The sequence below is a fragment of the Parasteatoda tepidariorum genome, chromosome 6 (assembly GCF_982258835.1).
Source record: "Parasteatoda tepidariorum strain Cologne lab strain chromosome 6, Ptep-v5.0, whole genome shotgun sequence".
Lineage (NCBI taxonomy): Eukaryota > Metazoa > Arthropoda > Arachnida > Araneae > Theridiidae > Parasteatoda > Parasteatoda tepidariorum.
The window spans coordinates 21,844,719-21,871,329 of NC_141760.1; the positions used below are offsets into that span (position 1 = coordinate 21,844,719).

The 26,611-nt window shown below is 27.7% G+C and overlaps 1 protein-coding gene across 3 annotated transcripts in view; it reads right to left on the reverse strand.

Annotated features, from left to right (window-relative positions):
- The window catches only part of LOC107440583 (uncharacterized), a 96,673-nt gene that overhangs the window by 35,816 nt on the left and 34,246 nt on the right, over positions 1-26,611 (reverse strand). Inside the window, exon 1 of one of the 3 annotated variants that reach the window (XM_071178920.2) lies at positions 4,489-4,803. The exons of 1 other annotated variant lie outside the window; for it this stretch is intronic. The gene's annotated coding sequence lies outside the window, so the exon portion shown is untranslated. Of the gene's footprint in view, positions 1-4,165; positions 4,467-4,488; positions 4,804-26,611 lie in introns of those variants that run through there. One more of the 3 variants, XM_016053558.4, reaches the window with a different exon arrangement.

A 26,611-nucleotide genomic window follows, 5' to 3' on the forward strand; every position in this document is an offset into this window, starting at 1 on the left:
GATTTCTTTTATATAATAGGGAAAAAAATGAATCAACTCGGAATTTGCCAAGAAACCACTGAAAACTGTTATAGCATATCACAAAAAATAGGTGAGTATATAAACAGGCTCCAAATTTCAGTCATCACAGTGGGAGCCATATTAAGTTCACCGTAAGAGATCGGAATTTTGAAGATATATTGGAAAATATCGATTAGAAAGAAATAACAGGATATGCCTTATAGTTTCTTCAAATATACTAAAAATGCAGTTCTTTCTGAACAAGATGAAGAAAAAAAAAGTTTAAAAAATCATTTAAAGACAGTTCTCATATCCTGCAGTGTGGTAGAAAAGGTTTTCTAAGTGTCTGGAACAGTAATTTAGAAACCAGAGCAATTGACAGATCGATAGAGCGTGATGAGGAATTTCGATGAATACTGCCACCCTTCCGATAAGGAATAAAAATGAGAAAGGATCGAGTGGAATAATTTCACTACTTTTACCATCAAAAAAGAATATAATTCCCCACAAATTCTAAGATAGATGAAAGCAACTTAACAAATCTGCCAAGAATAAGATTTTCTTTTTTCTTTTTTTCCACTTCCTGATGGTTTATGTTAATAGAGTATTCTTGTTTTGACAGATGGCAATAAGAGTTCGTTGTACAGGTTGATCCATTAAAGATTACACGCAAATTCAATCATACGCACATGTTTAATACCGTATAATCACACCCAAAAGGGATAAGTTAGAAAGCAACGGCTTTTTCTTATCCGATTAGGCAGAAGTTAATATTTATGAAATAGTTGATTGAAAGGATTTTCAATCAACGCAAGGGAGCTTTTTTTTAAATATTTTTTACATACCTGTTTAAACGATTTATTTAGTATTGTAGGCATAATTGTTAATTTTTAATCGACAGTTAAAATAATTTATACTGTATTAATACGCTAACGCAATTAACGAATTTTAATTAGGCGTGCATATAGCCTTTAAACATAATTGCTTATTTAATCTAATTTAAAACATCCATTCTACTTTTAAAAATGTTTGGTCATTTGTGTTTTTATTTCTTTATTAATTTATTTAATTGTATTATTATTATTATTGTTTTTTAGCTATTCGTTTCTTTTCCATGGAAGAATCCAATTACATTCTTAAAAGAGAAAGGGAAAGAAACTGGAATATTAAATACGTTAAATTAGATGCTTCATAATGTTTTGATGTTAATGTCATGCAACAGTCTAGCGAACAATTTATAATATAACAAGCTCTATTGCTTCAAGTTAAATGAAATTCTCAAAATGTAAAGCAAAACGTGAAAACACATCAAACTGTAGTAATTGAAAGAGTGAGAGGCTGAAAGATTAAAAAATGGACTAATTGCTTTTTTTCTTTTTGAAAGTAGTTATTGTTGTACAAATGATGTTACTTTTTGAGGGGAGGTAGAAGTTCTTGAAACTGAAACAGTTTGAAACAAGGGGAGGGAGGGAGGGGTAAGAAGAACTTTAACAAGTCAACACATATTTTAATTAAAACGAAACTGATTAATTAATTTTACATTATTTAATTTTATAATTTTCATCAAAAAAGTACACAAGCAATTATAATTATTGCTATGCTCACAAACGTCATTAAAACGCTAAGATAAAAATGAAATTTGAAACATGATCCATAACGTTGTGCTTTTTTCCTGCAAGTATATGTTTATGTAAAATAGTGTGACGTGTGAGAAGGAGTTGGGATATAGTGAAGTGTGGCACTTTGATACAAAGGGAAGGTGGAGGATCAAAAATATTGAAAAAAATGTGACATCATTTATGGACATTATGGAAAAAATGTGACACCATTTTACATTAAGGCGGTATAGGTATTACCCCTATTTCATAACTAATTATGAATTTTATTTCTAATTATTCTGATAAAATAATAACAACATTTTCCTCGAGACGTAGAACTCCTTCAACCACACCACTTATCTTTTCAACTATTAATGGTTCAAAAAGTGGTATTAACCACACTAGAAGGAAAGCAGATGGTATTAAGCCTACAGCAGCACTTTAAATACCTTGCGGCAGGCACACGAATTACAACGATGTCATTCATTCAAAAGTTCGGACATGAGAGGAAGTGGCTAATCGATGTTCCTTATTTTGTTCTTTTTTGTATGCGTCTCGTTTTACGGAATACGTATTTATTATTTTTTTTCTTAAAAAAAAAGCAGCTTCACATAAATTTGATTTAATATTGCTATCACTGTGATTTTAAACGCATTCTAACGCAATCTCCAAGTCATTCATAACGTCACTTGAGCAATTAATTTTATTTACTGTGAAATCATTCTTCATTCTTAAATAAAGTTGAAAAACTAACATTGCTTGACGATAGAGGTTCTAAATTTATAAATAAAATTCATCAAAAAAATTAACATTTCATACATATTTAGAGAATGCTATGAAATTTAGTGAAATAGAAAATAATCGATTACCCTGATGTAAGAGTCAAAGACATAATTTTAAATCTATCATAAATGTCAGATATTACAAAATGCCTGCAATGCATTTTAGGTTGAATCATCGCATTGAAAGCATGCTAAACAGAAATTCACTAGAACATGCAAATTAAGACTAGTTAGTAAATCTTAAAATATGGGGAGCATGCCTCAGTCATATAAAAATATATTTTATTTTATTTAGATGCTCAAATATATGTTTGAGTAAGTCTAAGAAACTATAATACAAAGAAATTCATAATTGCATCTACTTCAAATAGATAAACTGTGATAACAGTTGATGATAACAGCAACAACGAGAACAGTTTAATAACGCATTTATTAATTTAAAAAAAAACTTTGTTTAAGCAGTATATTAAGCACACAAGTTTACAAAATAAATGTTCCAATAATTTTTATTTATTTATTTCTATTATAATTTCAGTAAAGAAAAATTATAAAATGTGCTCTGAGCTTTTTAGGCAGTATTAAAAAACAATTATTTTTCACCCAGTTTCGAATACTCAAGAAAGTTATATCTTTAGTTAACTCTTAACTCTTTTTTTAGACGCATTTTTGAAGAAAAAAAGTTTATATAATTCTTTGAAAAATATTTTACTGTTTAGAAAACCTATACTTTTTCTCGAACCATTTCAAGACATATATATTTACATTATTTTGCAATTCCAACAGTATTTTAGGATTCAGAATTTTTAACGATGTCGTTTTGAAAGCGAGCAATTGTCCTTTTATCTTCAAATTTTTTTTTTTTTTTTTTTTTTGAAATGTTTTACAGAGATTATGTGTAAAATAATGTATCAAAAGAATAATATACGTGGTAATATAATGTATCACAATATATCAAAAGCGTGTTAGAATTCTTTGTTATACATGACCAATTTACACTAATTAATAAATTTAAAGAATTATCTCTACATACAACAAAAGAGAACACAAAATAAGAAATGAAAAAAGTTATAGTTCGAAAGATAGAGAAAAATAAGAATAAGAAGCTGCATTATTTTGAATAGAAAATAATACACAAAACTTTAAAAAAATTAAATTGCATATCTTCATGTAAAGATCTAATATAAAAATTGAATTCCTGTTTCAGAAAAATGAAGAATTTTTAAGAATTTCAAAAGTATTCTAATAGACTATAAGATTATAATTTAAAATACAATTTGATATTTTATAATAAATAACTTAAAATTCCTTAAAAGTTACATTTCATATTAATAAATTTTAATTTTATTTACTGTTTCCCTTTCAGAATATGAAGACAAATAGCATTATTTGTTTAGCTAACAGCTTCCTTGACATATACTTCGAAAATTATCATTTTATCAATAAACTAGAATTAACTTGATCAACAAATTTAACATTAATAAAACACATATTCAGAATTAAATGTTTTGGAACTATTATTCTTTTCTACGACGAATGTTAAAGTGGAATTAATGGTCACATTTCAAATACCTGCAATGATGAATATAGAACTTTTCATTAAACCTTATCACTTTAATAAGTTTAATTTTCAAAAAAATAACAACACAATCCATAAAATTAATCTTAATTAAAATAAATTTACTAATCAAAAAACAGAAAACAATAGAAAAAATTCTCCTACTCAAATAACAAACAAAAATATTCTAAACATCCGTAGAACAAATTATATTGATTGAATAAGCTTACCGTAATTATTTCTGTTCTAAAAGAATATTTACGATTAAAACTCCACTTGGTAAAATTTCAGCTACGAATTAAAAAAATTTCTCAATTTAGAATCCAAAGAAAATAATGACAGCTTCGAACTAAAACTCTTCTTACAACATTAAAACTATGTCTGCAATTCTTTAGCAAATTATCTTACTATTCTAAAGCAATTTATAGTTCTGATAATCCAAGCATTTTCAAATCTGCTGAAGAATTAAATGAAATATTTTTCTAAAGTAAACGAATTGCATTTCTGACGCATCCAAAGAAACAGATAAACGAATTGTTAAAATATTTCCTACCTGAAGATGTATCATACTATCCTTGTTTTGGTGTGGTTGCTCTTGGCAACCGATCCGCAGTGTGTAATCAAATGTCGCCAAATAAAACTTCATGCAAAACTATATCCTTGTTTCTGATAGTCACTTTCAAATTTCAATGACATATATTTACTAGTTTATTGACAAATCATCTTTAAAGAGCCGATTCATAAACAGTTTTGTTCCGATTAGAATGAATCACAGATATTATCAACAAACATTTTGCAGAACTTAAAAAGATTCTTTCGTAAGTTTTGATTACAACGCGTCCAGGGTTATCACAAAATGGGATAGGTCTCTTTAAGCCGTGGAAAAAATGCTTGGCGTCATAATTCCAATGAAGCGCCAAATTCGAAAACTGTTTCGTTCAGAACTAGTTTCTGAAGAAAGATTTATTATATATACTTTAGTTAAAAGTCAAAATTTTCAATTTAAAATTTTATGAAAAATAATTTTAAATAAAATAATTTTAAGAAATTATAAATAAAAAAGGTTTGTAAAATCACTAGGTTCGAATTAAATATTTTTATGTTCAGAATATCTAAAAATGTCTAAAATGCATTTTACAATATCAATAATGAATTATATTACTTATTATATCCCCAATTATTTCCAAGTGTGAATTAATTCTGTTACTGTATGCCCCATTATTGCTAAAGCTGAGTTAATATGTTGTTTTCTATTCATTTTTATATATGTGTATGAGTGTTGCAGTTTAAATTTGTATTTTCTAAAAAAAAGTCCTTAATTATGTCTACTATTATTGCTTTTAAAATCTCCTTTACGATAAATAAATGGTAATTAATCAAATTATACACGGAAAAAAAATTCTGTCAAAATTACCGCACAGCGTAATAAAGACATTTTTAAAAAGAAAAAAAAACATTACCAAAATATACGGTATTTATAATGAAATAACTGAAAAGTATAATAACTGATAAAACGAAACTGAAAATTAAATTTAACCAGTTTTTATGTCATGCTCTATTGCTTCGTACGTATATTGTGAAAATAAACATACAAAATAGTTAGAACATTTGGCCCATATTGAATCGAACTTACACTTTCGTATTTCAATTTACTAAAATTAATTTCCCGCGAAATAAATAATGTATTAATGGGGATTATTATACTCAATCAACATTTCAACAGAAAATGTTTTATAAACATTTACAAAAAATTAACTACTTTTAGAACTTTTAAGCACGATTTTTCAACATATTCAATTTAATATGACGCAAAAATTTCACATCTCGGCTTTCTGATTAGATGCCTTCGAATGTCCTTTTTGCTCGCTCAAGCAATAAGCTGATAAATTTCTGATAAATTTCTGACAAATTCTTCTCATACTTAAAAATTATTTTTAAATACTAAATAAATAATATGTTATCATCCCTTAAAAAAAATATCAGACTAATTAAAAATTCCATATAGTGAACATAAATCTGATATAGTTTTAGGACTTCTCAAAGTTCTACAAATAATTTGTAACTTTTCTCCGTAATTTAAGCTAAGGCCTCCCTAAAGGGAAAAAATAAGTGTATAAGTAACATAAACATATAAGTAAACATCATATAAGTATAAGCAAACAAAAGTAAAGGTACATAAAATTACCCTTAATTTATCATATGATTTTTCTTCTTTTTTAATACTTGTTTTAATACGGTCATCAAAATATTCAAAATTATTTACAAACAAGTGATATCCTATAGGAAAATATTATTTAATGAATGATAAAATGAGTAAGAAGAGAGGTTTATTTTTAAAATAAAATAAAAAGTATCGCACAACTTAATTAATTTCAAGTTTATTTTTTAACGCATTATCTTTTTAATGTTACAGAAATTTTTGATTTGTATGCCTGAAGTTTAACATTGTTTTTAAATGTAAAATAAACGATGGTACAATCTATGCTCATTTCATAATAAAAATATCATTTTATATTTGTGAATACGCTATTAATATGTTAAGGATCTATGCAACTTCGTCCGCAAGCATTTATTGTGTCATTATATTGCGATGAGTGTGCAAGCAGTACTATGCATTCCTGTTCTATCGAATAATACCGGGAGTAATCGGTTTGCGTTGAGAAAAAGTAGCTTTTTCAAAACAATATAATAATTATAGTGAAGAGTTTTAAATAAGTTTTATTGAACAAAACGCCAAAATTTTGTTGCTGCAACAACTATATTGAATGAATAAATGTTATATTAATATAATATAATTTAATCAAAGCAAGATTTGTGAACGTTTTTTAAAAAAAAAATTCTAAATTTAGAAATTATTTTTCAATAAAAACACTCCGAGCAGATCCGATTTATTAAAAAAAAAAAAAAAAAAGAGTAATAAATGTTCAAGAAGCTTCCAGGGATCTTCGCCAAGAAGAGGGATAAACTTTGCTCAAGTAAACTTTGCTTTCAGACCATTCCCTCACGTTCGAAGTAAGTGCGCATGCGTACGCTAGGGGCGTAACCAACTGGATGGAGTAAAATCAACTACAGCATCGAAGAAACAGGTTTCAGGTGGTGTGCTCAGCAATCAAATGAATTCCCGCCAAACTTTCATTGCTCGTGCCTCACCTCCCTCAGATTCGTGGGGGGCAATCTTAGACCCGGGCAAAAATGTATTCTCGATCACCTCAGAGCGACCTTGAAATACAGCTTCAAGATGAAAAGTAGACTGATATCATGCCACAGGTCATAAGCGTGTCTCATTTTTCCCGCCACTAGAATTTTTTTAGTTCCCTTTTATTTTTGATACCATTTCATTAACATTCATTTATAAAAATGCCATTTTTTTTTTCTTCACTAAGCCTAATATGTAAAAAATCTTTAAGCTATAGATTTTGTATTTTAATGTGGAAAATGTCAGTACAAAGTGCCTAAGGCAAATTTTAATTTTAAAATTAAACAACTCATAATAACTTTTTTTTTGTAAATATGTGTTGCAACAACCGAAAAAAAGTAATTAAAAAAATTTTTCCGACCTAAACAATTTGTGCTGGGGAGGAAAAAAAATTTTAAGATTGTTTACAAAACCGCATTGACCAAATAACAGAAATTTTGAATTATTATGCATCAAAATAATTTTAAAATCTGTTTCATTGGTAAGAACAAGCTCATGAAAGAGACAATAATGAAATACTATTAATATTATTTTTAATATTTCTCAAACATTTTATTTTTTAATAATCTATTGAAACAATTCAATCTTCAATTGAAATAATTAAATTTTCAACAAATTGAAATGAAAAATACAATATAGTATACACAATATTTTGATAGGCCTGTCATTTGCGAACAAGGAGTATTTGCGTATAAAAGCGCATGGAGTATTACGTTCATTCCCGTGTCTTTGTAATTCTGAATTAACCACTAAAAATCAAAAAATATTTGGTTCGTTAAGTATTGAGGTAAAATGAAATTCGTGGAGAACTTTATAGTGAAAATAACTCATGATTATTTAGGGAGGCTCAATCATGAAATCTTATTATCACCAGCCTGACGGCATTGGGACTAAACGAAATATTTTACACCAGCACTATAATAAAAATCCACCAATGGTAACCGATATTCAATCAACATTTCAGTAACTGATCGATGGATACTAACTAAATTTATCCACATGATGAGGGAATTCTATTTTTAAAAAAACTGCGTAGTTGGCAAACGTCAATATTAAGTTCATCTGTTGTATCTAAATAAGTTTATCCTTGAAATTTTCTATGCTTGAATTTTGTGTCTCATTTAAATTGAAAAAGAGAATCATATGTTTAGAATATCAAAATAAAAGCATTTGTAGAAAACTTTTATGTGAAAAGTTTTGACACTATTCGTATTCTATACGATGACAATATTTATTGTTGATGCAAGAATAAAGAACATTAACGTGAATATCAGGTTTTCAAATATTTACTTGTTTTAACTTCACGTACATTTAACATGTTTTTCAAGGTTCTCTGTTTTGCTCTAAATTTTTTCCTCATTTTAGAACTGTAAGATAAATTGCAAGGAAGTAACTTTAGATTATCTTTGTACTTAAGGAAGAGAAAATACCTAGCATAAAGAAAAAAATTAAAAAGAACTCCATCTCTTAAAAAGCACAATAGTAAAATTACAAAATGCGTTTTTTCATGTTTGTTGTGAGTGAAAATAGACAAATTCAAACAGGACTTAAAACTCCTTTTTAAATAACCAACAAATTCGTTAACACTTCTAAAATTGCTGCCTCCAAAAAAAATTTAATTTTTTAACAGCATGAAATCTGCAGTAAAAGTAATTACTTGTTACAGTTATATCACCTTAATATTGAGCTCTGTTTCAAATTATTTCATTTGCAGTCTTCGCAGGCATAATGTACTAAGTCAGATCCAATTTCCACTTTCACATTATTACTGTAGATACTAGGTTAGAACTTAGTTTGAAAATACCAGGCATTTGCATATTAAATTTCATCAAAATTATAAATGATGAAGTGGGTACCACTGATTCATTGGAAAATGCATAACAATTTATTATACTAAAAATATAAAAAGAAGTTAATTTAATATAAAATGTTAATACGTTTTTATTTTTTATTTTTTTTTTTTTTGACATCTTCAACAAATTATCCTATTATGTATGCTAATGATGCTGTTCTGAAAACAAACAATTTTTATAGCTTCATTTATAAATTTAGCTCAGCAGCTAAATGATTATAAGTTGTAAATGATATTACCGCCATGTCAATGGATTGCGGTTTTTTCACTGGCTTTGATCTTTGATTTTATCTAATCTCTAATCTAAGCAGTCCAAAAAAAAATTCAAATTTTTTTTTTTTTTTTTGCAGTTTTGAAAATTTTGCAGTGATACCATAATGTATAAAACCATAATATCATTTAAACTAGTTGCGATCTAATTATTATTGTTCTATTTTACATCATATTGTCCTTCTTAAAGTTTAACTTGAACGGAAAAATGATTTTATTCCACTAACATAATGAGTCAATTCCATGTCACGGAGCCCGCTCCTAACTGTTCGGACAATGTCGTTCGAAAACAAACAAAAAAGTTTAATTGGTTTTCATCTTGAGAGGAGAATGGATATATTCTTTCCTTCTCTTTCTGTAATTAATGAATGATTTTAGGTAGAATTCAAATGCTTGGAAAAGAAATTTTTTATTTTAATGCAAAATATTTTCTAACGCTGCACTGAAAATATTTTTTGTCACTTTTTCATCAAAATAAAAATTTATACAAAATATACATTTTAGAAATTAAGAATTTGATTGAGTACATCAAAGTAGAATAATCAAACCGCAGTCAGTAGGAATGCTCCCTAAGTTTGTAAAAAACGTGAATTGTAATTCATTATTCTTTGGAATTTTAAATTTTCTTTGTCTCTTAGTTTATCTTTCCGAAGAAAATATTTAGAATGTTGATAACATAATTGTTATTAAACTATTAAAAGATAAACTTCTCGAAAGTTGAAGAAATTTACACGGGGCTCCAAAGGCTTCATGTCGCGAAACAGACCCATTGTTAAGGTTGCAAAAACTTTGCATTAGGTTGTGTTTTCGTAAGCGATTGTTTTTTTAGAGAATATTGGAATCTTAATGCTGTTTCCATAGGAACACAAGGCAGGTGCAGACACTGACTTTTGAGATGGAATTAGTGAGCCTTTCAGATGTTCCATCACAGCAGAACTCAACACCCCACAACCACAATACGTTTCACCATTTCACTTGCAAACAAACAAAAAAAAAAGACATGAATAAAATAATGCTCAAATATGAAAATACATATAAAAAAGAAAGGTCCAATGTTTCTTCTCATTATAATGCCCATCCCTACTGTATAAACCTTATCTCAGGTTTCATTATAACTTTTAATCAGCAATATACCACAAAACCCATAAAATAATTCGCCTAATAAGAGTTATGACTCAGAACAAACGCTGTTTCATGTTGTGGTCGCTTCCCATTCAACAAATAGCATGTTCTCGTTATATTGTTTCAAATTTCCCAATAACCTATTAGCCGGAAGCCAACCTCATTTATTCCTTAAATGCATCAAAATTATAATCGAGTCCCTCGATATTAGATCACGATATATTTAACAAGCGAATGACTAAAGCCGGCGCCGAAAAAGGCCAGTTAGTCTGTTCCAGTCCTTAACCTACAACACTTTCCATCACATCCCCAACAAAATCTCGAAAGCAGAGGCGAAAGCGGGGGTTCGAAATGGTAAATACTCGTGCTCAGGGGATCCTGGGCGAATACAGGTGGGTAGAGAGAAGGTGTACGCGTGGATGTTTATTATAAAGATTTTTTTTTATATTCACATAATTTCCTTTTCTGTATACAGTTCGTTGTGGGGGCCCCCTGTTTCGCTCGAGTGCACTGGACATGCTTTAAGCCCCCTTTCTCCTAATACCCACCCCCATTCTTTTTGATTATTTGAGTCGAGAAGTATGTTGGTACATTTTGGTATGGAACAATGTTTGTGTTCTTCATTCTTTAGTTTAAGATGAGAGAACTAGTAGGCCGTTTTTGCCTGTAAATGTTATGTTACTATAAAAGAAGTTATGATGGGCTCGCAAGTTATTTTTGAAAATGGGTAAAAATATGCGTTTAAAGTTTTCAGCGAGTTTGATTTAAGTCCTCTCAAAAATAGCGGTCACTACTCATCAAATCTTACTTTAAAAAAAATGTTTCAATTTTTAGCTATGAGCAGCGTATTGATTTACAGTTTTGTAAAACAATGTCTAGAAAACATATAACCAAAAACAGACATTTTTTTTCCCATTCTTCTTTTAGGATTTATATGCAACAAGATGTAAAAATTTGCAGAAGTGACATTAATTTACATTGTAGTTTGTAAATCGCGAAAAATGTTTTTGAATAACTTATAGGTGCAGTTTTACTCGTGAAAAAAGATTTTTTTTTTTCCTAATTTCTAACGCTGAAATTTTTTCTTTTTCCTTTTTCTCATACCGAAATCAGTTTTTAAATATTTTTTTACTTACAAACTTCGACTGAAAATAATTTGTCACACAAAGAATCGCTTGCTATAAATCGGTCTATTGAAATAAAAAAATAAAAAAAAATAATAGTTCAAAATGTGGTAAAAGGACCGTATTTATTAAAACGATATTAGTGTTTTCTTCCGATCTTTTTTCTAAATTTATTTATTTATTATTATTATTTAAAAATAAAATATCTTTTAGGGTAATCGGTAAATTTAGAACCTACCTTCCCAGAAGAAATTCAAGAATAGCCCGCATGTTTTATAAAATACAGTGCACATGTAGATATTTTCGTGCACCGAGATAATAATTAAATATCCATTGCCAAACGATTTTTAAAAGTACGAAGAGCTTTTATAAAAGGAGAAGCAATTACATATTTCTCTTCTTAAACATTGGGAACTAGAGAGTTGTTGAAAAATAATTTTTGAGCAGTTTTCCTATTATGTAAGGAACCCTTTACAAATGCGCCCTCTATATTGTTCCTTTTACTACAACTTTTGATTTTAACTGGTATACTGAACTGAAAAAATTTTTAAGTCACTAATCAGTTTTCCTATATTTTCTTTTATTAGGGAGCCTACACTGAAAAAAAAAGTTTGGTCAAATATATGTAGTATATACTTCCAAAATATGTAGTAAAATTGATCAGTGAAAACATTTAAAAGTTCAGTAATTTTTACCGAAGCGCTTTGCTTATGATTTTGACAATATTAACAATGAATTATGGTTTAGTAATATGTGAAAAAATTTGGTAAATATTGTAATTTTATCATGATACTATAGAGCATAGCACAAAAACCATTTACTTGGTTAAATTTACTTTTCAGTTTTGTATTTTTTTACTAAATGTGTGATAATAATTTTGAAAACCAGAATTTACAGTAAACTTATGAGCTGGAAAATTACTAAATAAATTATTTAAATACCGTATATTTTTAACCAGATTATTATCATTTACAAATACACATTTTTAACTAGATTTTAATAACCTGAATTATGTTTGTTTTTACTAGAAATTTAATTATCATACACCGCGGTAATTTTGTCAGATTTTGTTTTTGTACATATAAACTCATTCTTTATACTTATATTGTGCATCACGACTAACCCAAAAGTAGTAATTTAGATTTCATATTTCGGAACATTGTAACAACTTTCCAAATTCTGCAATCGAAGGAAAAAATTTTAATCATTTCAACAAATAAATAAATAGATTTATTTGTATAAAGTTTTTTTTTCATTGTTATTATTTCTAACACTAAAGTGAAGCTGAGTATCAAAAGATAACTTAACATTCAATTGTTATCAGTTGCTTTAAAAGTACACGGATTTTGGAAATCTCAAAAGACTGCAATATTAAAACGCATAAAATTCCTGACAATAATTTTCTCAATCACACAAAGAAATAATATATCAACACCACAATGCTGACACTGTCTTTTAAATAAATTCCTGAAAACCCTTCAAAATTTATAACTATGGCTCTTTAATTTCGTGAATTAATTTGAAATTCATCGAGACTACTGTTAATATGCAAATTTTAATGAACTATAAGAAAAGAAGCCAGGTTAATGAAATCCATGTCGGTTACAAATGATACCCTTTAACACGGAACTTAAAAATTCGAAAGACTCCTTTAAAATTGACTTGTCAACTTAATGAACTAATACCAGCTTGAAAGTCATTCGGATCATTATTAGTATGCGCATTATGTACTTTCGGTAAAGACACAGAATTGAATTATCTTCAACAATTAGTATTCAAAGGGTAAGTTAGGATTGAAACAATTACAAAGTCTAAAAAAAAACCTTGTATTGATTATCGGAAATAAACCAATACTTTTGTTAAGCCAAATCAACAATTATTCTTTCAATGCCATTATTTGTAATAGCTTTCTCACGATCTATATGGTCATCAGCAGAAGTCGTGAGGGGTTTTTAATTGTAAGATTCAAAATGCTCACGCTTTAGTTTTCACGATAACTTGATTTTGGCTACTGCGCGAATTAAAGTCCATCACGATTAGGGTGTCACATGTTTACAGTTTTAAACATTTAAATAGACCACTGGATCATGTCTTATGGTATTTCACCGCTAATTTTAGTTTTTTAATTATTGGATAACTTGGTTTAGAATTCTCACTTATAATTGCTTACATTTTATGAAACAATTGTATGAGTACAATCACTTTATCTCGCACAAACTTATTGTTGATAGTTATGATACGAAATATACGGAAGTATATAGAAAAATGAGAGAGGCGAGACTAGTTTACACTACAGCACGTAGTTAATAGAAATGCTCTAAATTATTTTAATTATAAGTGTTTTGAATTTTGTATGAAATAAAGCGACGTTTTTGCTTTCATGAAAATAAATCGCTTGATTTTAAGTTAAAAAAAGTTTTAAATACTATTTAAAATTTTATTAAATTTGGACATTAGTAAATACTTACGCTATCACGTTATTTAAGAATTTAAATACTTAAGCAACAATGAGCTTAAAGTAACAAATTATTTTTATACTTTGAATTTTTTTTTATATTTTTATAAAGAATTATACATTGCATCGAGGAATACCAATGTAACTATACATATACATTTAAATTTAAAAACAGCTGTAAAATAGAGTACGTAGCATACACAATGCATTGTTATTATAATTTAATTATTGTCTACACAGTAAAAGAAAAAAAATCTATAAAATTACTGTCGAAATACGGAGGAGTTTTTAGTTTCATGACTTCAAAGAAGCTTTCGAAAAATCTATGTATGCACTCTGAATGCAGCATCCGAAAAATCCATTTTACTGTAAAAGCAAAAGTTTTTAACACTGTTTTTAACACAAAAGCAGCTGTTTTTAACACAAAATTTTAAACGGACATTTTTACAGTAATATTCATTAATTACAGTGATTTTACGGTATACGTAACGTTACGTTTTACGTAACACTACTGTGAAAATTCCGGTATGTCTGCACGGTTTTCTATTTGGTAAAAAAGTACTGGAAACCTGAGTGCAGGTACTTTTTACCGTAATTTTTTACAGTGTACAACAGCTAAAATGCAATAATGTATGCGATCAAACACATACGTCACATAAAATTTCTTTTTACTACTAGTTCTACTATAAAATTTCTTTAATTTCATATAAAATTTCACATAAAATTTCTTTATTATTACTAGTTCTCTCTTCCTTTTCTAGGTTTTACTGGTTTTGACCATATGAAAATTAACATTTTCTATTATATAGTAATTCACAACGGAAAAAAAAAACATCACATCATTCAAAGCATTTAGTTAAACACATTATCATTTATAGGTATGAATTGTTCTTTCTGCATCTAGTTCTTTCATAAGACAAAAGGGTGTTTCCCCTTAAGAGTATCATTACACGACAGAGTATTTGCGTGATTCTTGGTGACAAAGGGGTTTAAAAAGTAATAATGTTTTATTCAATAACAAGACCAAAAAATCCGAGGGAAAAAAAAACTTTAGTAAGCAGTTTGAAGAGTACACTTTTGTCAAAATTAATTCTCTCCTTTTGAGTAAAGGGAGTGGGGGTATAGTTTGCTTTACATTAAAAGCCAACTTTTCCATAGTTCGCTGCTAAAGCGTCCACCCTACTGGAACATGTGACCCAAAACTGAATGAGATCAAAGACTGTAAGGAGTACGCCAACCCTTTTGTTTCTTGTTCTTCAAGATGCTAAGAATATACAATGAGTGAGGGCGTATTCAGATATCAACAAGAGCTCTATTTTGAGTGCACGCCCTTTCGAAATTGCACAAAGAACCTTGAATGCATACACATAACTTAACTCAGTAAGCAACCGGTCTGAGGTTAAAGGGTCCACTCATTGTTTTTATTAACTTATTTTCGATCTCAATATTAACACCGCCCATCCATAAAAATGAGATGAAACGATATTTATTTAAATATAACTTTAAAACGCTGTCATAAGTTTCAACTAAAAAAAAGAGGTGTTAAACATATTTTTTTCTTTCTAACTTCCAACTCAAACATAAAAGTTGAGTTTAATTATGCATGCTTTGTTCGGCAGTTTGAAAGCGTTTCATAAATTGCAATCTATGTCAGAAAATGCAAATTATTTATACACTGAATACAGTTTTTATTGCAGTTTGTGGAGTTTAACTAAGTTTGCCTATAAAAAATGTCACAAAAATGTAGATTTTTTTTAAGAATTAAATTTATTGACCGCGGCTCTAAGAGAAAAAAAATAAAACCATAAACCACACAAATGAAACCACAAGTTGCAAAAATATATAATGCATTAAATATCAAAAAAATATTGTTTTTTTAATTATTAATATTTAAAAATATATGTTTATAATAATTTAAGAATTACCAGTATTAATTCATTGTTAATTACATAGCTTTACAACGAGCTAAAAGTTTGCCAAAAATTCACAAATGAAGACTTATAGTTTAATTACGTAGAGTTTTTACAATAAGCTTGCTTAAAAAAGTTACCACAGTTTTTGCTGAATTTTTCTGTTTACAATTCTGTTTACGGACAAAAGATCTCCAACAATAAGTTAAGTGATTGTAACTACTTAAATTTAAATCGTAAAAATCATATTTTTACATAAAATTTGGAACTTCAAGGATAAATTTGTTGCCAAAATTATGAACTTAAAAACACTCAAGTAGTCATGTAGTCATACACTTTAAAATCTTTAGGAATTTTTTTAAATATTCATATATGCTGTGAAACAAGTCTCAATAGCGATACTCTGTTTAAAATTACACTTTGAAAGAAAAAATTAGCAAACAAGAATCTCAAAAACCAATGATTCAAAAGTTATTTAACATAACAGATACAACGTTTTGAGTGAAAGTTTTCTATACATAATACTTAATACCTTAAATATCTAAAAAATAGTATATATTATTTGTAAAATCATATCCAATTGGTCATTGAGACTTTTGTTAGAATACATCAGTTGATAGATTTCAAAACAATATATTTTTCTAAAAATTCCATCCGGAATTGATTCACTGTATGCAGGTAAATTCTTTGTAATAAATTTCTTTAAATTTAAGCACTTTAATATTGATAGACTAATTATCCATCGAAGTTGACAGGTACGCAAAACAAAAATATATCACCGTTACAATAAAATACACAAACAAATAATAATTCTATGCTAAGTAAAAGACACAGACGAGAAAGAATTATATTTAAGCAATTTCGATGTGTGATACGGGGTGTACTTAATTAACTTCACGTTAATTGACATTCTAACTTTTATGGAGAAACTTAGCTCAGCATTAATGCGCCATTTTACTTATAAACGATCAGCTGGCGCTGACGTCATAAGTCACATGTATGAGTATCCGTGATCTTCTTCTTCGCGAAGTGCAAGTACCCAATTATCCAATATAGCCAATTATCCACCACTTAAATGGACATATTTAAAGTTTTGTTGTGTTTTCACATTTTATTCTAAAGAACGTTGCAACTTAATTCGATAGCATAAATGGGATAAATGAAGAAATAAAGTAAATCGTAAATCATCCCACCTGTTCAAATTGTCAGGTGATCGTGAAGAAAACCTCTTACAGCTCTTTTTGCAGCATCCTGTTTTTGTTTGCTTTCAAACTCAAATAAAACATATTCTTCTGTTTACTTCAGCGAATTTTGCTTAAGTGGATTTTTCTTGTGGATTTAAGTCATTAGGAGTCAACACTGAAATGAGTTTAGATAAATAGGAACGCAGTTCTGAAAAAGAGTTTTAAACTCCAAAATAAAGATACAAAAAGATATTTGCAGATACATTAGAGGGCTCTTTCTTCTTGACCGAGCAACTTCGAAGGGGTGTAGGGTGAAGGAGAAAATTCTAAATATTCTTTTAATGCTCTTTATTTGATTTTACAAATTAACTAATGTTTGTAATTTTCTCTAATCGGAAGTTTCTTTCAAAACATGATAAATACAAAACCCAATCAGAATTTGAGAAATATAGCAGGCGATATTTTACTTTTGATTTAAACCATACTTATACCAATACGATTCTACAAGTAGCATTTTTGAGAGGTAATTTAGTGTTATACATTTATCGATTCTTAGAGTTTTAGAAATATTTTTGAGTAGTTTGTGTTGAAAGTTTCAGTATCATGCAAATTGGCTTTCAACAGTTTAAATAACAATCGAAGTAAAAATTAAAGAAAATCTAAAAGCTGAGAATAAGACAGTATAGAACTACCTATTCGAAAATAACCGTATTATTTTTATTACTTTTTTAAAAAAATAATACGATTTAAGAATTTTACGTTATCAAGCTCTATTTCTCGTAATCTAAGTAAATGTTTTTTTTTTTTTTTCATTTTTTAAAAAAATATAGCATTGTCAAATGTTAATCTGTCATAAAAATTTAATTAAAAAAGAATCGAGAAAACAGGAATCAAAAATTTTAACCTATAATCCAAAATGGCGAGGGAAGAGGCTTTTTAACACAAGAACGACGGAGGGGGCCAAATTGGCCCCGCTCGATTTCTGTTGCTTTGTAATTCGAAACATAACTTACTAGAAGTATTGAGCGCGTCTGACTTTTCATATCATTTAATCCAATTTAAGTGCTTATTTAATCATTCATGTGTTAGCCTTATAGACGCGTATAAATAGAATCTTATACCTAGAATAATGAAAGGGGCCAGAGTGGTCCCTTAGGTATTTTGGTAGATACCCCATAACTCCTGGTAGGTTTGAGTATAAAATATACTTTGGTAAATATAAAGTTCTACAGTTTCATTAACAAAAGAGTATTTAAACATATATATATATATATATATATATATATATATATAGCTTCGAGTTCAATTCTATAATAGGTTTTTATTAATTTAATTATGATTTGATTTTAATAATTCGGTTGTCTGATTGATCTACACACAGACAATCTGGAAAGGGCCACACTGGATACACAGCAATCTGAAAACCTTCAAATTTACAAATAAAGGAACTTCTTTCGTTCTGCTTTATGTAATGCATTTTATCGAGTCTTAAAATACAAATTCATGAATTGGAAAAAAGTGGCATGAAGAAAAAAGTATGAAATGGGAAGTGCATAGAAAAGCTTTCTACTATTGTTCTTTATCCTAGAACGAATTTCTTGAAATTCGCTAAAATGTAGTTAAGCCTTTTCTTTACTCTTAATTTGAAAAATTGGACTATTATCGAATTTATAGTTCTAAATATGACTTAAGACCTTAAGTACTAGATCTCATAGCTTTTAATTGATATTTTATATTGTTTTAATTTAAATATATTTGTTGTTTATAAACAAATCGGGCACTGATACTTTTTTTTTTTTTTTTTTACCTGGTTCCGCTGTTAAAACGAGAAATTGAACACAAAAATGCTTTGAGGCTGTTAATAAACTTTCAGTCTAGGCAGCAACTTAAAAGGCACCACCTAATCTTCAACATTTGAAGTGACAAAATAGACAAGTGTTGATTTATCAACTGCGTGGAGCAACTTCATGTCAGTCCAATCCTCCTCATTCGTTCAAGATTAGGAAATTGAACTTTCTTGAGTTCATGAACATTTCTATCAATGACAGTTTTTTTTTCTTCCTATTTAATATATCTGTACTTTCTGGTGTATTTCTTCACTGAGCTACTAACTTCACTGAGTTCATGAACATTTCTATCAATAACAGTTTTTTTTCTTCCTATTTAATATATCTGTACTTTCTGGTGTATTTCTTCACTGAGCTACTAACTTCACTGAGTTCATGAACATTTCTATCAATAACAGTTTTTTTTCTTCCTATTTAATATATCTGTACTTTCTGGTGTATTTCTTCACTGAGCTACTATCAGTTTAAATTGGACTAACTATATTTTTAGAGTTTGCACTGAGAATAAAATTATCGTCAAAACTTCCAGGATATAGTGAAAATGTACTGTGCTTTTAGCTCCATGGGAGCACCAAAAATGGTAATGATTCTGGTGAAATTAATAATAAAATATAATTTCTATAATATGTGATAAAATGTGGTAAAATTTGTCATTTTGATCAAATTTGATGGCATAAAAACCATTTATTAAGTTAAATTTACTTCTCAGTATTGTATTCTTATTAAATGTGTGGTAATAGGAAGTATAATTTTGAAAAAGCCGAATTCCCGGTAAACCGTACCATATGGACAGAAATATTACCAAATGAATAATTTAAATACCATATATTTGGGATTTTGTTAACAAGAATTATGGATTTTTTTGGACCAGAAATGTACTTACCGTAATTTCATCGGAATTTTTTTTTTCTCCACGTAACATTTTTAATTATTAATAAATAATATTCATAAATTCTGGTTATAATAATTTGAAATTTCGGTGTTTATAATTATTAAATAAAATGTAAAATGAATCACCAAAATTTAATACAACTTATAGGCTAAATTCTCTAGTAATGTCATTTGCGCAGATATGATGTATTGACATAAAATCGCTTGTTTTATTTAAACTAAATGTATTATAAAACAAGCGTTTATTGAGAAAGAATTTGTCGTTTTAAATGAAAAATGCAGGCAATCATCAGCGTCTTAGAATTGTTTCTTAGAAAATAGGCAGAGCATACATTTTAACAATGGTTGGCAAAATTCAAGATTTTTTAAAAAAAATTTAAAAAATCAAATTTTATTAATATCGATTTTTTTAAAAATTTAAATCAGATTATTTTGATTTTTTTTATATTTACCATCCAAATTATCTGATGAAATATATTAAGTGTACTTAATATTATTTAAAAACAATAATAGCCAAAATAGTAGATATTTCTAATTAAAATGTATCAAAATTATTTTTTTAAATACAACAAACTAATCAATGAATCAATGAAATCACGGTTATTTTTGTCCAAGCCTATTACTTTAAGCTTCTTTTTGCAGAATAAATCTTCTTTCAATATTGGTAAACACTAATAAAGTATTTAATGCGTTTTAAAATCACTTAAAGTATTTAAGCTGTTTTATTTAACTATTAATTTTTATTTAGCTATTTAAACTATTATTTGAATTATTTTACATACAGACTTATAATCTAACAGTTTAACGTTACTTTTATCCTCTTCAAGTTTTCGAATTTCAATTATTTATTAGTTTATTTAGAAATATAATAATTTACCTTTTCATTATTTCTTTGTATCATTATTTCATTATTCTATAATAATTTTAGCAAAGTTAGTTGTTTTGCACTTATTTACTACGGCTAAAAGTAATTTTTCAGTAAAAATATACAGTGGAGTATGAAACATTATCATAAAATATTCAAAATAATGTAAGTATTTAATATTTTGAAACTAAAAATATTTTCAGAAAAGGATTTTTTTAATGGTGGGTAACATTTTCCTAATTTTAACTTTTGTTGTGTAAATAAGCTAAACATTTTTTTTCCTTTGTGCATAAATTGCTGAAAGTTATTTTTTTATCGAACTTTGTAAAATTTGAAAGCTATTTATTTGTGTGTAATGAATGAAGAAGTAACCATAAACACTTTGAAACACTTGACTTATAAGTCCATAATTTCTTTACATATCTCCTTTTATAAAATAAATATCTCTGCTTAGAGTATACTACGTCATTTAGAAAAGAAATATAAAGCAATTTCACTATGTTGATCTATTGAGAAAGACTCCACCTCATTTTTATGCCCCATTCATTTGACTTATAAATTAATTTATTTTTATTAGAGTTATCAATTGTTCGTTTAAATTTATAAATAAGGAAAAATTCTGGTATTTAATGAGCACTCTGAGTATTGTACTATTGATGTGTTATAAAATATAAACTCTGCACTTATACTAACAAACACTGCTTTTTATATATTACTGAACTAATTTCAATATTTTGAACTGTCTTTAAACTCAAACTATTTATAAAAAACAAAAATCTGAAAATGTAATGTATATATGAAGTGTAATAATGCATATATGAATAATGTAAAATGTATACATGAATAATGCAAAATGTATGTATGAAATATAATGTATATTGTATATGGGTTTGAAAACATAAACCGTAATTTCCCGAACGAAATAAAACGAAACTCATGTCAGTTTATTTTTTATGAGTAATTAAAACGAATTTATAATCTATGAAAGTAGAACAACATTTTAGCCTCAGGCAAACATTATCCATTTAACAATGCTAGATCAATTCTCTCCCAGAAACACCTAACATTTCATTATTTAAAACAAATAGTATTGTTTAAAATAAATACAAGAGCCTATTGTTTTTAGTGTGATAGAGCGCCACCCAGAAAATCTATTATTGTCGATGATATTAAAAAACACGTGATGTCGCAGTTAAAATAAACAACAACATGCAGCAGGGGTTTTTTTTCCTTTAATGAAAACAAGGAGTACTTTAGAAAAACTAATTTAGATTTCAATTCAAAAATAAAAAACAAAGTTAACATTTAAAACCAACCGTTCCATTACAAGTCGTGAATGAATTGCTTGTCAATAAAATAGAAACGAATGCATTCAATTGTTTTTCATCGCTTCGTATAACAATAGTTAAATAAACCATTGTTTGCAATATTTATTATTAAAATTATTTGATAGATTTTTAAATGAGATTACATAAAAATATATCTTATCATGTATATCATGTATATAGATTATCAAATATATCCTATCAGAAACAATTTTGTCCTTTTTTAGTTCACATTTTTAAATCCAACTTAATTTTGGTATTATTCAATTTTAAATACATTTTTCTGCCGAAAATAGTTCATTTAATACAGCAAAAAATATCCACTTTTGCTAACAGAAACATGTGTCTGTTTCCAGGAAATCGTTTCGTTAATATTTTTTTTAAATTATCTACACAATTTCATTTTTGCTATTTAGCTAAGCATTATATTTTTTTCTTTAACCTTTTGTTTTCAAATTTTCAATTTTTCAGTAATAATTAAAAATATTTTGCTTTCAGCTATAGTAAGTAAAGGTGTAATAAATAAAGGTAAAACAAGCAAATATCTTTTTTCTAATGATATCCTACAATTTTTAAAATAATATCAGCAAATAATATTTTGAAATGATATAACTCTATTTGACAAAATGATTAAAGATTTTTTAGCAAACATTTCGATAAAAGGTAGATATTAAGATTATTAATTTTTATTAAAAATGATACACCAATTTTTTCAAATCCTTGAATATCGATTTTTTATAGTAAATGTAAAATTCCAAAGCTATTTTAATTTTACATTCTTTTATTAACCAATTTTACTTTTTAATGTACTTATAACTTTTTTGCAGTATTTTTAATTTTTACATCGATGAATAACTTTTCTACGAATTGTATACTAGTCAATCGAGTATAAAAAGATTAATGAAACAACATGTGAAATAAAATTTTTGGAAGTTTAGAAAACCAGCTTTTAAATCTATATAAGTATCTTTTAATTTGGATCGCTTTCTTCTTCTTGATTTGGTTATAGAAATGTTGTAGCTATAGCAACCGACAATAGCATGTTCTTAATAGCGAATGTTTAAATGCTTTCTAATCTACACTTCATTTTTTCCTTTGAGAAAAATTTAGAACACGTACTGTCTACTCAAAAAGAGAAGTCAATTGCAGAAAACCCGAAGAGATTGTAGAAATGTACGTTTTGTTACATTTTGCTCAGTAAATGAAACCTTTATTCTCAATAAATTTCAGGATTAACTGCGTAACTTGTCAACAGATGGTGCTGTTAAATGAAAAAACTATCAAATATTATGTCTGCAGCAAGTCTGACCAGTACAATTAAAATATTTGCAAAGAGTTAAATTTTTGAGTGCATATACTGTCTAGTCAAAAGCTACCAACGAATTGAAATATCTTTTACAGAAAACTGGAAAAAGATAGAAATGTACGGTTTGAGGCGTTTCGCTTTGCGGATGAAAGCTTTATTCTTAATAGATTTTTGAATTAATAAATAAACTTGCCTACAGATGGTACAACTAACTGTAAAAGCTGTGAAATATTATTTCTACTGCAAATTAGACCAATCCAATTAAGAGATTTGCAAGGAGCATCTGTTAATTTTACCTTCAAACTACGCCACGATTTTGCTACAAAAATGTGGCTGTGCTGTGTGATTTTGCTGTGTTCAAACTGAGTTTCAGCTGTGATTCAGCTTTCTAACCATGTAAATTTAGTTTCTTAGGCAGAACGAGGCAAACCGTACACGTCTGCCTCTTTCCAATTTTTTAAAAAATTAATTAACTTCATTTATTTAAATATTTTCAGTTATTTTTGGAGCACCTAGTACGATGCTTTTGTTTTTCGTAGTACTGTATGATAAAAGTGTTCTTTACTGAACAATGTGACTGAAAGAGGAGAATATAGAATGTACGTATAAAAGATTGTGATTCATAACAAGTTATAATAGAAAATCAGCAATAAAAACGCAAGACAAGTAATTCGTAAGACGTAAACAAGTCATAACTAGAAATATAATGAGGGATTTTTCAAATGGTGCTTCAAAATTGTAGAAGTCTTACAATAAATATTTAATACTCCTCATAAAAAAAAAAAACATGTCAATAACTGGAGAGTAATGAAAATTGAAAGACAGCTAAAGCAAAATGCGTTTTTATTCTTTATTTTATGAATTACTGACGTACAAAATATTTATTTTTATTTTTGACTCACACACAAACCAGAAATTTCTAGTTCAGAGTCAACTAAACATTGCAGTTTCATAAAAATAGATGCTTTAAGAAGAGTAATAACTGTAAAATAAGACGGTACATGATAAAAGAAACGTCAAAAGGACTTTTTGAAAGTTATATATTGATTTATCAAGTTAGATATTATTGCTTTCAAGGGGATTTTCTTAATTTAAATGAATCCCTGCCAATTAAAGAGCTAACTGAAAGACTAAATCAGTGATGTTTTAAAAATATTCGAAAAAATTCTGAATTTAAAAATAAAAAACCCATACCGTTGTCAATGTAGTAGTCATCGAGCACTAATTTGAAATGTATTATGAAATGTAGCTTAAAAATGAGCCTTTAAGAAAAAAAGTAAAAATAAAAACACATTTTTGAGATTGACTTTCTGGGGTTTTTATATATCTGACATAGATTTTCTCAAATTCATTAAAATGTTATTTATATGTTTTCTCACTAAACTTTTTAATTAAACAGGAAATATTAACACATTTAATCTATTGTGCATTCTTTAAGTTTATAGATTATGAACAAATGTGAGATATTATGTATGGTCCAGTTAAGTAGGTCTGAAAATAACCATTCGACACGTGGCGAATTAGCAAAAAAAAAGTGGTAACTTAAATTAAAATAAACAGACAGTCACTTTTTCAAATCTCTTTTTTTAAAAATCGTTTAATGATCATAAATTTTTGGTGGAAAAATTCTTGTGGAAGGAGCGTTCTTTAACGATTCACATATTTCAAAGTTGTAACGTTCAATGCTACCGAAATCAAGAGAATGTCGATTTTTACCAGTGAATGTCAATAATCACATAGTCGCTCTGGTGAATGTCTGAAATATTTGTTACATTCAATTTTATAATAATTTATTGGTTGATATTATTATATTTATTCGATATTTTAATAACTGTCGAGGATAGATTAGGAGAAACATCAGTGTTTGGAGTAACTTTTAAATGCATACTGGGTAGGGGCACTTGACTTGTAGTGCATACCGGCCAAATGTATACCGAGCAGTGGAACTGAACCTTAAAACATTGACGTAGGGTATACCGGACAAATGTATACCGATTAGTAGCACTTAACTAGACCAAGTATATATTTCGGTCATTTACCTAAGCGACTTCATGATTGTCCACATTCACCGGCGGTAGACAACAACCACCAATTTTCATCATTTACAACATACGCATTAAATGCATTTAGCTTTCCCAAATATCTGTACATAAAGTTTTTTTTAAAGTCAGTATATTTCTATTATTTTTATTGTTGTGTTAATTTTTTAAAGTAGTTGATTATTTCTAATATGAATATTTTTTAAAAATAAAGTTTAAACCAAGCAAAGCAAAAGTTTGCGAAAAGTGGCTATTAAATTAAAAGGACCAATCGATATCGATCACCGACTCATTAGGTTAGAGGATAAAGTGGCTATTAAAAGTTAATAAAGTCATGCCGGCCACCGGCGACTAATTGGAAACTTAAATTTTCAGGTCTACCGAAAAGTGGTAAGGGCGTTTTTATACTTTTACATAGAATCGTAGCTATTTTAAAACTGATAATAATATCATTAGTCAAATACATAATAATAAATTCTAAAATTTAAAAAAAAATTTTTATCAACAAGGAGACGTTTGCACATTTATCCTATTACTAACGTTATTGAAATATATTAAATGTAGCACCTACTATACATGATCCCGTAAAGCAACAAACACGTATTTTTATATTTTTACACAAAATTTCATTTATCTAGAAACTAATTGTCATCATAACATCGTTATCAATATGATATTTTTTTCAAATTCCATATTTCGTACTTCACTTATTTTATTGATAAATATGATATATTTTATTGAAATTGTTACATTAAAATTATTTAAAATAAGCAAAATCGATGTCTGATTAAGAAAATAATGATTATTACAATTTATTTACGTAAGAATTAGATTTTACATTTTAAAAAAAAATATCATTTAATCGATACAATTGCTATACATACAATCGCTAACTTATATGTATAGACAAGTCTACAATTTCTGGGTCGGCAAAAAAAAAAAATGCATTTGTGATCTGGCCTAATTTTTACTGCACGAACGCAAGCGTTTCATTAAATATAAAAATTAGAAAGCAAACTTCAATGACCTCATAAACAATCTTGAAAAGTTATCGGGCATAACTTCCCCAATTACAATTGAATGAGCTATTAATCCAAGTTGAAATGTCAGCATACCTGATCTGAAAAACAGAAATATATCATCTGCTATACATAGAAGAAAAAAATTCTATCTAATTTGATACCGAGGGTAAAATTAATTAGGTCAGTTACTGATGTTTAATTGCATTGCTCCTGTTCTTTTTTTGTTAAGTTGGATAGACAATACTAAGTGAGTGAAAACAAATTTACT